Source organism: Megascapheus bottae, chromosome 4, assembly GCF_031878675.1.
Source record: "Megascapheus bottae isolate mThoBot1 chromosome 4, mThoBot2.hap1, whole genome shotgun sequence".
In the NCBI taxonomy this organism is placed as follows: Eukaryota; Metazoa; Chordata; class Mammalia; order Rodentia; family Geomyidae; genus Megascapheus; species Megascapheus bottae.
The window spans coordinates 17,584,238-17,596,375 of NC_143512.1; the positions used below are offsets into that span (position 1 = coordinate 17,584,238).

At 36.0% G+C, this 12,138-nt stretch overlaps 1 pseudogene; it reads left to right on the top strand.

The window, feature by feature from the left end:
• The first annotated feature begins 7,333 nt into the window (after positions 1-7,333).
• Positions 7,334-7,656, top strand: LOC150064118 (large ribosomal subunit protein eL42-like; annotated as a pseudogene).
• The last annotated feature ends 4,482 nt before the right edge of the window (positions 7,657-12,138 follow it).

Genomic DNA, 12,138 nt, shown 5'->3' on the forward strand with positions numbered 1-12,138 from the left:
TCGCCTTTTAAGTTAGTTCCCAGAATGTTATTATAGAAGCAGAATGGGAATCATTTGTGAGGAATAGCATGGGTTATACAATGAATTTCATGTATTTTCTCTAATCAACCAATATCCATTGCTCAGTTAGAGGATCGATATTTTCACTGATATCCATCAGTTTTAAAAGTAATCTTGTAGTATAATGAAAATAATTTAAGATACGTTTATCTTAAATGTTCCTAAGTTGAATACAAACATTGTAATTCCAATTCAATGGAAAACTGTTAAAATAACACACAAACAAATGAACTTAAATATTTTGTGGCATCATATGGGTAATCAGAATTACCTATAACAGATGGAGAATGATAGTCAAGAAAGGTATTGTGGGGGAAAAATCTAGTTGCATTATGGAATCAGATGCAAAGTTTGATATACTTATTAAATTCACTGATTTATTATTTTAAGTATTTGAATAAAGAGATTTCAATTTATCATGTCAGTTTGAGTACAATGTATCTTAATCAATATAACCCCTTTCATCATTCTTCCCATCTTTCAGTTTATCTAGTTCCATTTTCACATCTACTCAGTGAATATTATGACTACATTTTCTCATCTTTACTCTTTCTACCCATCTGAAAAAATACACACAGGTAATTGTTTCCAAAAGGGATTGAGAACAGTAGTTTTGCTAGGCTTGTGACAGTAATGAGAGGTATATTTATACTTTTCAATTTATATACCTCCTTATTCTTTGAGGCTTGTGGCCATGACTACTAATTACCACATTATGCACTACTTTAAAAGTGAACATATTTAATAAAAATGTCCCCAAATAGGTAGGTGCCAGTGGCTTATACTTCCTATCTACTTAGGAAGCTTAGTTCTGAGGATTATGGTTCAAAGCCAGCCTGGCCCCAAAACAATGTCTGTTAGAGCCTAACCTCAAATTAATCATCAACAAGCTAGACATGGAGCTGGAGCTCATGGGATATGGCACTAGACTTGAGCAAAACAGCTCAAGGACAGAGTCCAGGCAGTGAGTTCAAGCTCCAGGATCAATACAAACAAATACACACACACACACACACACACACACACACACACAGAAGCCAAAATTTTAAAATTTTAGTTAATGGCAAAAATCATATGTATAAAAGAAAAATGTTGGAATTTTGTATATATATATTTTATTGTAATTAATAAAAGGGTTACATGATATTTGCCAGATAGAAGGTGCATTAATTCACATACATTGATATGCTTTCACATGTCTTGGTCCTCATTACCCTCCCCACCCCCCCATCTTGGTTTTTCCCCCTTCCCTATCCAATTTCAAATAACCAAATACAAATAAATCCAATATATCAGATAACAAAGTGAGATACTGTAACAATATGAGATAACCAAGGGACAGCAAAAGAGATGAGAGATAACATAGTACATTAAGGACAACAATCATTCATTATATGGCTTTTGTTTCAATATCCTGGAGGTCCTTTCAATTAGCTTCATATTATATGTCCTTATGTATCAAGGTTTTGCTCTATTGCAGATTTCTACTTGGAGAGCCCAAGGTTTCTACTGATTATGACAAATGAAGGAAACCATTGCACCTATGTTCCTTTGAGTCTGGCTTACTTCACTTAATATTATTTTTTCTAAGTCTTTCCATTTCCTAACAAATGGGGAGATGTCATTTTTCCTGACAGCAGCATAGAATTCCATTGTGTACAAATACCACAAACTTGTTGATCCACTCATCAACTGAGGGACATCTAGGTTAGTTCCATATTTTTGCTATGGTGAATAATGCTGCAATGAACATTGTTGTGCTAGTTAATTTAGTATGCCCTAGTTTCTGGATGGTTGGGTAAATGCCAAGTAGTGGAATTGTTGGGTCATAGGGGAGCTCTATGTTTAGCCTTTTGAGGCACTGCCACACTGCTTTCCATAGTGGTTGAATGAGTTTGCACTCCCACCAACAGTGTAATAGTGATCCCTGCTCTTTAACATAGTATTAGAATTCCTAGCCAGTGCAATAAGGCAAGAAGGAAGCATAAAGGGGTTCCAAGAAGGGAAAGAGGAAGTAAAATTATCCCTCTTTGCAGATGACATGATTCTGTATTTAAAGAATCCTATAGACTCTACTCCCAAGCTCCTTGCGCTGATTCAAAACTTTGGAAAGGTAGCAGGCTATAAAATTAACCCTCAAAAATCAACAGTGAGAGGAATGAGGCAATAATCAGGAAAGCAATTCCTTTCACAACAGCCTCAAAGAAAATAAAGTACCTAGGAATTAGCTTAACTAAGAATGTAAAGGACCTTTTTGATGAAAACTTTAAAACCCTAAAAAAGGAAATTAAAGCAGAACTAAGGAAATGGAAAAATCTCCCATGCTCCTGGATTGGAAGAATCAACATCGTGAAAATGACAATCTTTCCAAGGGCTATCTACAAACTCAATGCAATACCCATCAATATTCCAATGACAATCCTTAAAGAAATAGAAGAGGCAATCCAAAATTTCATATGGAATAATAAAAGACCCCGTATAGCAAAAACACTTCTTAGCAGAAAGAATAGCGCCGGAGAAATTTCAATTCCAAACTTTAGACCCTATTACAGAGCCTGAAGACCAATGGAATAGAACTGAAGACCCAGATATTAAACCATAGACCTATAGCCACCTAATCTTTGACAAGAGAGCCAAAAAAAATAGAATGGAAGAAAGACAGCCTCTTCAACAAGTTGTGCTAGCAGAACTGGTTAAGCACCTGCAGAAAACTAAAGTTGGATCCTTCTTTGTCACCCTGCACTAGAATTAACTCCACATGGATCAAAGACCTGGAGGTAAAAGCTGACACACTGAAAACTTTACAAGAAGGAATAGGAGATACACTAGACCTCCTTGGCACAGGTCGAAACTTTCTTAATAAGGGCCAAGAATCACAACAAATAAGAGAAAGCCTGGATAAGTGGGACTGCATTAAACTGCAGAGCTTTTGTATGGCAAAGGACATAGCTAGTAAACTAATCAGGAAGCCTACAGAGTGGGAGAAGATCTTCATCAACCATATAACGTACAAAGGCCTCATATCTAAAATATATCAACAGCTCAAAAAATTGAATCACTCCAAAACTAATCTCCAAAGTAACAACCATCCCATTAAAAATGTTGGAATTTTAATAAAGAGAAATCATTGCTTAATCCAAAATCTCAGATAGCTTTCAATCAAAACAAATAAATTTTATCTCTCAACTCTAAGCTAAAACCAGCAGAAAATAAATGCTAACCAACACATTAAGCACATTAGTTGCCGTGTGTGAATGGTATCAGAACAACAAACAAAACTGTGAAGGTAATGATTCCTTCTCATGTGATTTGCTTGAATTATCAAGAATGAACTACATAAGTGAAACTTTCCTCAAAGAACTTTATGAGTTTGCATGAATATGCATCTACCAGACAGAAGGCCTGCTTCCTAACCACACTCGCACACAGCTCTTCCATGCACGGTCAACATATGCTCAACTCCCAAAGAGAAAGTTAATTTCATGACCCACCGAAAATATCATCGTCTAAATGTAGACATTCTTTTCATTAATAGAGCTGCTTCAACCACACTCTTAGAAAGGAAAGAAAAAAATTCCAAGGCATCTTGGTTGTATTGTACACCAAATGGTCACTTAACACATAACACAAGTGTGCAGAAGAGAGGCTTTGGGGGTACATAGAGCTCTTCTATTCCCTTGTTCACACTGAGGCAGATTAAATCTATGGTTACCAAATTATTGTCTACAGTAACTCTCTAATTAATATTCACAGTGATAGCCCTTGTGATGTTTGTAATGCTGAACTGTAAAAAAATAGAAAGGGCAAAATGAGAATTCCTGAATCCACAATGGAGGACGAATGTCCAGGATAGAAATAGAGAGGGAGACATGCACATACTAGAGTGGGCTGGGTATGGACTTTGCTGGTTGAGTGTTGGCTTAATGTCTGTGTGACCTGAGTTCTATCCCCAGCACCACAAACCAAACAAACAAGAAGCAAACTCCATCTCTCATCCAAACACTAATTAGTGTAGTTCTGCCCATAACTTCCAAATCCTTTGCCAAGGATTTGTGTGTGGTGAAGTCTTCAGCCAGTTTCATTTGGATCATCTTCCATATCTGTTTCACTTTCAACTTCCACAGTGGCAAAAAAAATGAGGGGAGGCAAATTTCAAACATTTTTCTACTAATGGTTATTGCTAACTTATCACAAATAATGATTCTTGTTTCTATTGATAAATAACTATGGTAAATCAATCAAACTGCATCTATTTTCTAAATGCTCATAATTCTGCTGTGAAATAAAGGCTCACAAGAGTGTTATGGTTTGTAATTGTCCAGACTAGGATGAAAACTCTGGTCTAATAATTAGGGTTTTGTATGGCTAACTAACATAAACAGAACAGCCTTTTATTGGAAGCTCACAGCTCAACACAACCACACAGATCCATCCAGAAACTACATAGGTGTGTGTATCTACTCTCTTTAAAAGGTATCAGTCCCTGACTGGCCCATGGATCAAATGGTAAAGAGACTTTTAGCAGGTTGAGTTCTTAAGCCCAAATGCCAGTGCTACACACACACACACCCCAATCAATGTTAAATAAGTAGGCTTGAACCAGGCAGGGAAATGGGAAGGGAGCAGGGCCATCAGACGTTAGTCCCAGTGATGGCACTTGGTTCATAATAAGAAAAACAAAAAAGAAAAACAAAAACAAAACAGAGTGGGATGAGAATGTTGAATGACTACGAGAAATACCAGCATACAATACAGTGGAATTAATGGAATAAGACATAGACATTAATAAAGATAAGTAGAGTTCACCTGTTGCTTCAAGGAGATTTGCATAGGAGGTTACTAAGTAAGAAAAGCAAGAGACCATTAAATATCTGTAACATGATCTTGTTTTATTAAAGCATTACAATGTTATGTGTTTACATACATACCTATAAGAACATCTATATATGCTTGCATATGACTATGTTAAAGAGGAAATACTATAAAATGTCACGAGAGATGTCTGGTTGGGCTGTGAGTGGAGGACAGATAAGGTTAATGAAAAAAACAGAAAAGGAAAAGGAATTCTTACATACTGTGTCTAATTTCTGCATTCATGTAAACTTGTACTTGTATGATAGTAATAATAATAAATGGCACATAATAAGTTATTAAATGCCAGATCAGAGATCTGGTAGGGATGCTGCCACCATGAGCATGAGCTCTCTGATCCATGGCAATACCACTTCCTCTTAGAGAAACTGAAACAGAGCATTTACTAGGGAGTTCCCTTGCACAGATGAGGAGAGCAGTCTACCTTTTTACAGTTTCAGGGGCTGAAGGCCAAGATAAAGTTTGGCTGATCCAGTTTCTAGTGAGAGCTATGTGCCTTGCTTGAAGATGGCTGTATCATCTACTGTTTGCACATCTGACTACTCTCTCTCTCTCTCTGTAGACTATCATTCCTATGAGATTATGGTGCCAAACTCAGGACTTTAATTCACTGAAATTACCCTAATTCCTAATTCTAAACACAGTCATTGTCACCTCAACATAGGACTTTTGTGGTAATAATAGCAGTGAGATAGCTTCTCATTTTTTCTTTCATCATGAAAGTCTTGACTTTCACAAGACCAATACACAATGGCTATATTCTTCTAACACTTGACGGTGCTGTGATGACCAGTGATCCCTAACAAATATCCAGGTATCTCACACTAGATTGACATTTCACTATTCTTGTTTGTCTTCTTTATAGAGAGGACGCATCCTTAATTTCTATGATATATGTTCACTCTTCAGGCAGGGTCTTTATCCAAAATATTTCTATTGCATTTATCACTGTTTCTGATTTGCTGATAGCCATACCCAAACATAATTTGTGGTATAATTGCTCTTATACCACAGATTGAATGGAGGAAGTGATGAAGTATTATCTTTGATTTTTCTTTGCTTTCTCTGTCTCTGTCTCTGTCTCTGTCTCTCTGTCTCTCTTATGGTGCAGTGATGGTAAGAAGGATTGTATAGGTCATACAGGCCTTTGGAGAGAAAAAAATGAATTCACAACTGAAAGATTTCTTTTTTTGCCAGTCCTGGGCTTGAGCTCAGGGCCTGAGCACTGTCCTTGGACTTTCTCAAGGCTAGAGCTCTACCACTTGAGCCTCAGCACCACTTTCGGCTTTTTTCTATGTATGTGGTACCGAGGAATCGAACCCGGGTCTTCATGCATGCTAGGCAAGCACTTTAACCACTAGGCCAAATTCCCAGCCCACAACTGAAAGATTTTCTTTGTGAGAAAGATTGGCTATAATGCTATGTCTTAAATCACTGTCAAATATCATAATATTAAATGTTACCTGGATGTAGTTGTCTATAGCTTTGCTGCTTAATTACCTCATAGTTACTCTTAATGGATTGTGCCACTATGGTTTGAAATAATTACTGTTTTTCAGAACCCTTGGCCAAAACTCCAAGATGACTTCTCACTGTTAGTCTGAACATAATTTCTGTGAGATGAAGACTAATGCATTTCTAATCTAATGCATAAAAGTCTTTATCTATTGAACATATGCAACAAATGTTACATAATGTAAAGTTTTTAACTTTAACTAAAATGCCTCTGAAAATTAGAGCCAGAAAGAGTGTGAAAGGGCATAAAAACTGTGGTCTTATTTGTGAAAGAAGAAAAATAAGAATGTATACACACACAGACACCTGCTTCCCTATACATACATGTGAACATACACATATGCATATAAGAAGGTATTAAAGACTATATTGTATTCCCCACAAAATTCTTGTGTTGAAGCTCTAGTCCCCAGTACGTCAGGACCTGACCAGCTTACGAGACAGGACCTTAACAGAAGTACTTAAAGCCAAATAAGGCTGCTAAGGTAGGTGTTAATCTAATCCAGTCTGATTGCACTGTTGGAAAGGTTAGACCACACTGAGAGCTGCCAGCTCTGTACATCCACAGAGGGATGAGCGGGTGAAGAGGCAGCAAGAACTTGGCCACCCGCAAGCCAAGAAGCCTCCTAGCAAAAGAACACTGCCACACTGTGATATTGAATGCCCAGCCAAAAATAAAGCTCTGGTTCTATTGACCTGAGCACAAAAGTTCAGGGACAGTGTTGAAGCCCCAAGTTTAAGTCCTAGGATCAGCACAAAATAAATAAATAAGTAAACAAACAAACTAATAAATTAAATCAGCCAGAATGACACAAAGTTAAAAAAAACTAAAATAGAAATTAAATTGTGCTTTTTTTTGTGGCATTGCTGCAGGCTTCATGCCATCATGGTTCACATTCCCCAAACCCGCTGGACTGTCTGTAAGAAGTGTGGCAAGCGCCAGCCTCACAAAGTAATACAGTAAAAGAAAGGCAAGGATTCTCTTTATGCCTAGGGAAAGCATCATTATGACAGAAAAGAGAGTGGCAATGGTGGTCAGACTAAGCCAATTATTTGGAAAAAAAAGCTAAGACTACAGAGAAGATGGTACTGAGACTTGAATGTGTTGAGCCCAACTGCAGATCTAAGAGAATGCTAGCTGTTGAGAGATGCAAACATTTTGAACTAGATGGAGATAAAAAGAGAAAGGGGCAGATGATCCAGTTCTAAGTTCCAACTTTCATTATGAAGACAGTACTATCATGATGTCTAAGTTCCATCTTTTGTTATGAAGGCAGTAATATCTTCAGGTCAAATTCACTTCAAAAAATAAAATAAATTCCAATAGGCAAACATTATTGTATTATAAGTATATGCCATAACTACAATGGAGGAAAAAAGGAACCCATCCAAGTAATTTATAAACACAATTGTATTTTTCTGTATGTCCTCCCTCTTGGTTATAGAATGCAATAGTGTGAATATCAAAAATTAATTGTAAACTCTGTTTCTTAAGTTCATTTATATATACTGTAGAGATATAGGTGAAACAATTTTGTATCTGATTTAGATATATTTTAGACTAAACAAATGAATCCATGTTTTGAGGTTAAAAGCCAAAGTTCTTACTGTGGAAGATGGGACCCACAAACACAAAAGAAAGAAACATAAGCAAGAACCCCATGGAGGTGATTTAGAATTGGAAATATCACTGTGACTTTGTAATTTGTAAACTATGGACTCTGTCTGCAGGCATCTATCTATGAATGCACATGTGGATGTACATATAGATGTGAGGCATATAATTTCCTAGCCCTTCCCACAGAAAAGCACAGTAATAATGAGCACACTTAGCATAAAAGGAAACAGGCTTTTCAGAGAAATGGCTGAGTATGTTACAACAGCAGAATAAGCCCAAGCTGAACAGTTAATACTTTAGTAGTGATGAAAAGCTTGAAGACATGCAGACCAGTGCGAAGACATTCATATTGGTCAAATATAAAACAATGATTCCTCATTATATTTATTATACCTGAGTAGTATAGTGAGTTATTTTTATTTATTTATTTATTTTTGTGGGTCATGGGGCTTGAACTTGGCTTCGGTGCTTAAGGCTACCTCCCTACCCCTGGGTCTGGGCATTGTCCCTGACCACTTCAGCTCAAAGCTACCACCATACCCTTGAGCCAAACCCCACTTCCCCATTTTCTAGAGGCTAATTGGAGATAAGAGTCTCAGGTCCTTTTGTGCCTCGGCTGGCTTTGAACCTTGATCCTCAGATCTCAGCCTCCTGAGTAGCTAGGATTACAGGCATGAGCCACCCTGCCTGGCTAGTATAGTGAGTTATAAAACAAGTTATAAAATGATAGTCTATGTGCTCATACTAAGTTATACTAGTGATTTTGGCTTCCAGTAGAATTCTGTGTCAAGGACTACTATATAGGAAATGAGTTTGCAATGATTTACTCAGGAAAAAGTCACCAATGGATACTATAAACAGGTGACATTTTGGTATGAAGCTGAGTGTTCAAGCAATCCCAGAGTGTCTTACTGTCAAAAAGGAACAAAATGAATACTTACAAGTGAATAAATGGTATACTTTCACCATGTCAACAAAACTAACATAACCAATGTAGGGCAAAGAGACAATATTTGCTTCCAGATGCAAGGATTGAATTAACTTATAAATGAATACTAAGGAAAATCCCAAAGGAGGCATCTTACATATTTTATATGCCTCATTGTATATTTTATATACAAACTATGGAAATAGTGAGGCTCCTTACATAAAAATATTTCTAATATGAATAATGATTGTTAAGTAATGCACCTTCTATCTGGCAAACATAATGTACCCTTCTCTTAATTACAATAAAAAAGAATATTCTAAAAACATTTCTAATATGAAATATAAATTTTAATATAAAAGGGTAAAGAACATCAGATGCATCTTATTCTCAAATTTTACAGAGAAAACTGTACACATCAAAATAGGGATGAATCAATAATGGACAGAGGGCATTCATAAATCATATAACAAATTGAATCTGAGTGATAGGTGAATATGGGTAAAATATTCTGTGATTTTGCATTTTGGTGTAAGTTTGAAATTATTTACAAACAAAAAGTTTTAAAAATGTTTCTAAGATTTTTATGTATCTAACATGCCTGGGATGGTGTTCTAAGAAAAGAACTTTCTCTTCTGAAAAAGATTTCTGACTTTAAGTGAACTTTCTTTCTTGAGCCTTTCTTGGCGTGTGGATAGTACAGTAATTAGGACCACAGCTCAGGAAGCTAGTGGTGGGCTACTTTGATCAGGAAACATATTCTTTCTTATATTGCAGAGTTGTTATCGCAAGATTGAGTAAAAATTTTAACAGGAGGAATTTAAGAATGTGAGTTACGACACATTTATATATAGCATTAACATTTTACATGAAAAGAAGTGACAATATGTGGAGTCAACAAGCGTCTTCACTTCCTGTGGTGCAGGTGTAAGATGGAAGAAAAGTAAAAATGACACTTTTCTCTTTACTGTTTCATCAAAAACAATTACTGTCCTCTCATGTTTGACAGTGAATTATCCAAGGATCTAATTCACTAATTCACTACACTCCATTTCCTATGGGCAGGGAGCTTTCTTTGTTACTGTCTCCTCCTTCTTTTCATTTTGTGTTAGCAACAATGTAGAAATTCTCTGAATTCCAAGAGTGCAAACATCATCATCTGCTCAGCATCTAGATGTATTTCAGTTGTGGGATTTTATATTTAACTTATTTTAAACCACTAATGCATAAGTGAACTAGTCTATATAGAGATGAGCATTCTTTTCTTTACAACTATCCATACCCAATTGTACAACATTAATTGAAATGCCACGAGACATATAGGGTTTTATTGCTTGAAACATCCTTTCCTTCAATGCACCATTACTAAGACTAAAACATAATAAACTATGCTCACACAGAGATGAAAAGCAATCACTTCTTTCCTGATGTAAACAGACAAATCAGCCCAAAACACTTTGATCTAGATTGAAGTGGGAAGCACAAAGGATATTTCTTATACTCTCATCCAACTTTGGAAAACTCAGTGCTAAGTATCACATTATATTTTGAGCAACTTCTAATGGCAGTTTCTTCTTAATTGTCATAATTATATTCAAATTCAATGTGGAAGTAATTAGAAAATAAAAGAGAGAGTAAAAGAAAAAAGCAAATGAAAACTTCTAAACAAAGGTGCTTATTTTGGAATAATTAGGGTGAAATTAACATGTTTTGATCAGTTTTGAGCATGGTATCTTTTGAAATCATATCTACACCACTATTAAGAAAACAATATAGATCAAAATGAGGGTTATATGATTACATATCTAACAAGAACATATATTAAAATCTGAATTCATGCCTCACATCTGTAATCATAGCTACTTCAGGATGTTAGTTCAAACCCAGCCTCAGCAGAAAGTTCATGAGACCTTACCTTGTACATAAGCAAAAAACAAAACAAAACACAGAACAACAACAAAAAACCATAGGAGTTTGGTTTAGGTGATAAGGTATACATTTAGCAAGTACACAGGATATTGAATTCAAGCCCTATTAGCATCAAGGCCCAGAGAGAGAGAGAGAGAGAGAGAAAGAGAGAGAAGCTCTAGCATTAGTATTCATATTTAGTGATGAGGATAACATAGCTTTATTATTTGTCATTTGATTCACTTTGCTAAATGTTTTATATGTTGAAGAGAGTGATAGCTTCTAAAATTTCACCTTTTTTTTTTGGTCATCGGTCTTGGGGCCTGGGCACTGTCCCTGAGCTCTTCAGGTCAATGCTAGCACTCCAGAATTTGAGCCACAGCGCCACTTTCGGGCTTTCTGGTGGTTAATTGGAGATAAGAGCCTCACGGACTTTTGTGCTGGGCTGGCATTTAACCATGGTCCTCACATCTCAGCCTCCTGAATAACTAGGATTACAGGTGTGAGCCACTAGCACCTGAAAATTTTCATCTATTTTTTTTCTTTCAAATTTCCTTCTTTGTAGGACTCTAATGTACTGAAAAAAAATCATATGACTTTGATCAATCACTAGTTGTAATAGCATGATACTAATATGAAAAGTTTAATTGGGGTCATACTTATTACTCAAAAGAATATTAGCTAACTTACGTTTTTCCCTTAAATATTCTATCTGGTAGTGCAGATCCAACTGAACAAGCATGCATTCCTGAGCAATCAGAAGCTATTTGTCATACTATGTTCTCAATTTAATTGTAAGCCACATTGTTCATTTTTCGTTATAAATTTAATGATTAGAAATCATTGTTTGGCTATGAGTTCTGGATATTACCTTAAAGCTCTTGAAGAGCCTCGCAAAGACAAAAATCTCTGTTCTAAGTTTCATATTTCAAATTCTTCCAAGAGGAAAACAAATCATTTCAAGTCCTGGTCACTATTTCTCAGCTGTCAAAAATGTCTTTTGTTTTTGGAGGTAGAAAAATATGTTCAACTGTTTGATTTTGAAGGTCATCTGTCAACAGATGCCATTTACTTTCGAGTTTTGATAGATCTTAAACATCAATAAAGGGCTCATTCTTACTTTGCAATAGAAACCTGAGTCTGTTCTTGTGTCATCTAATGAGACTATGAATATTTTTTAAAAGCTGTTTTGGCAGTAAATGCTCAAAAACCCACATCTACTGTCTTTTTCCCCCTT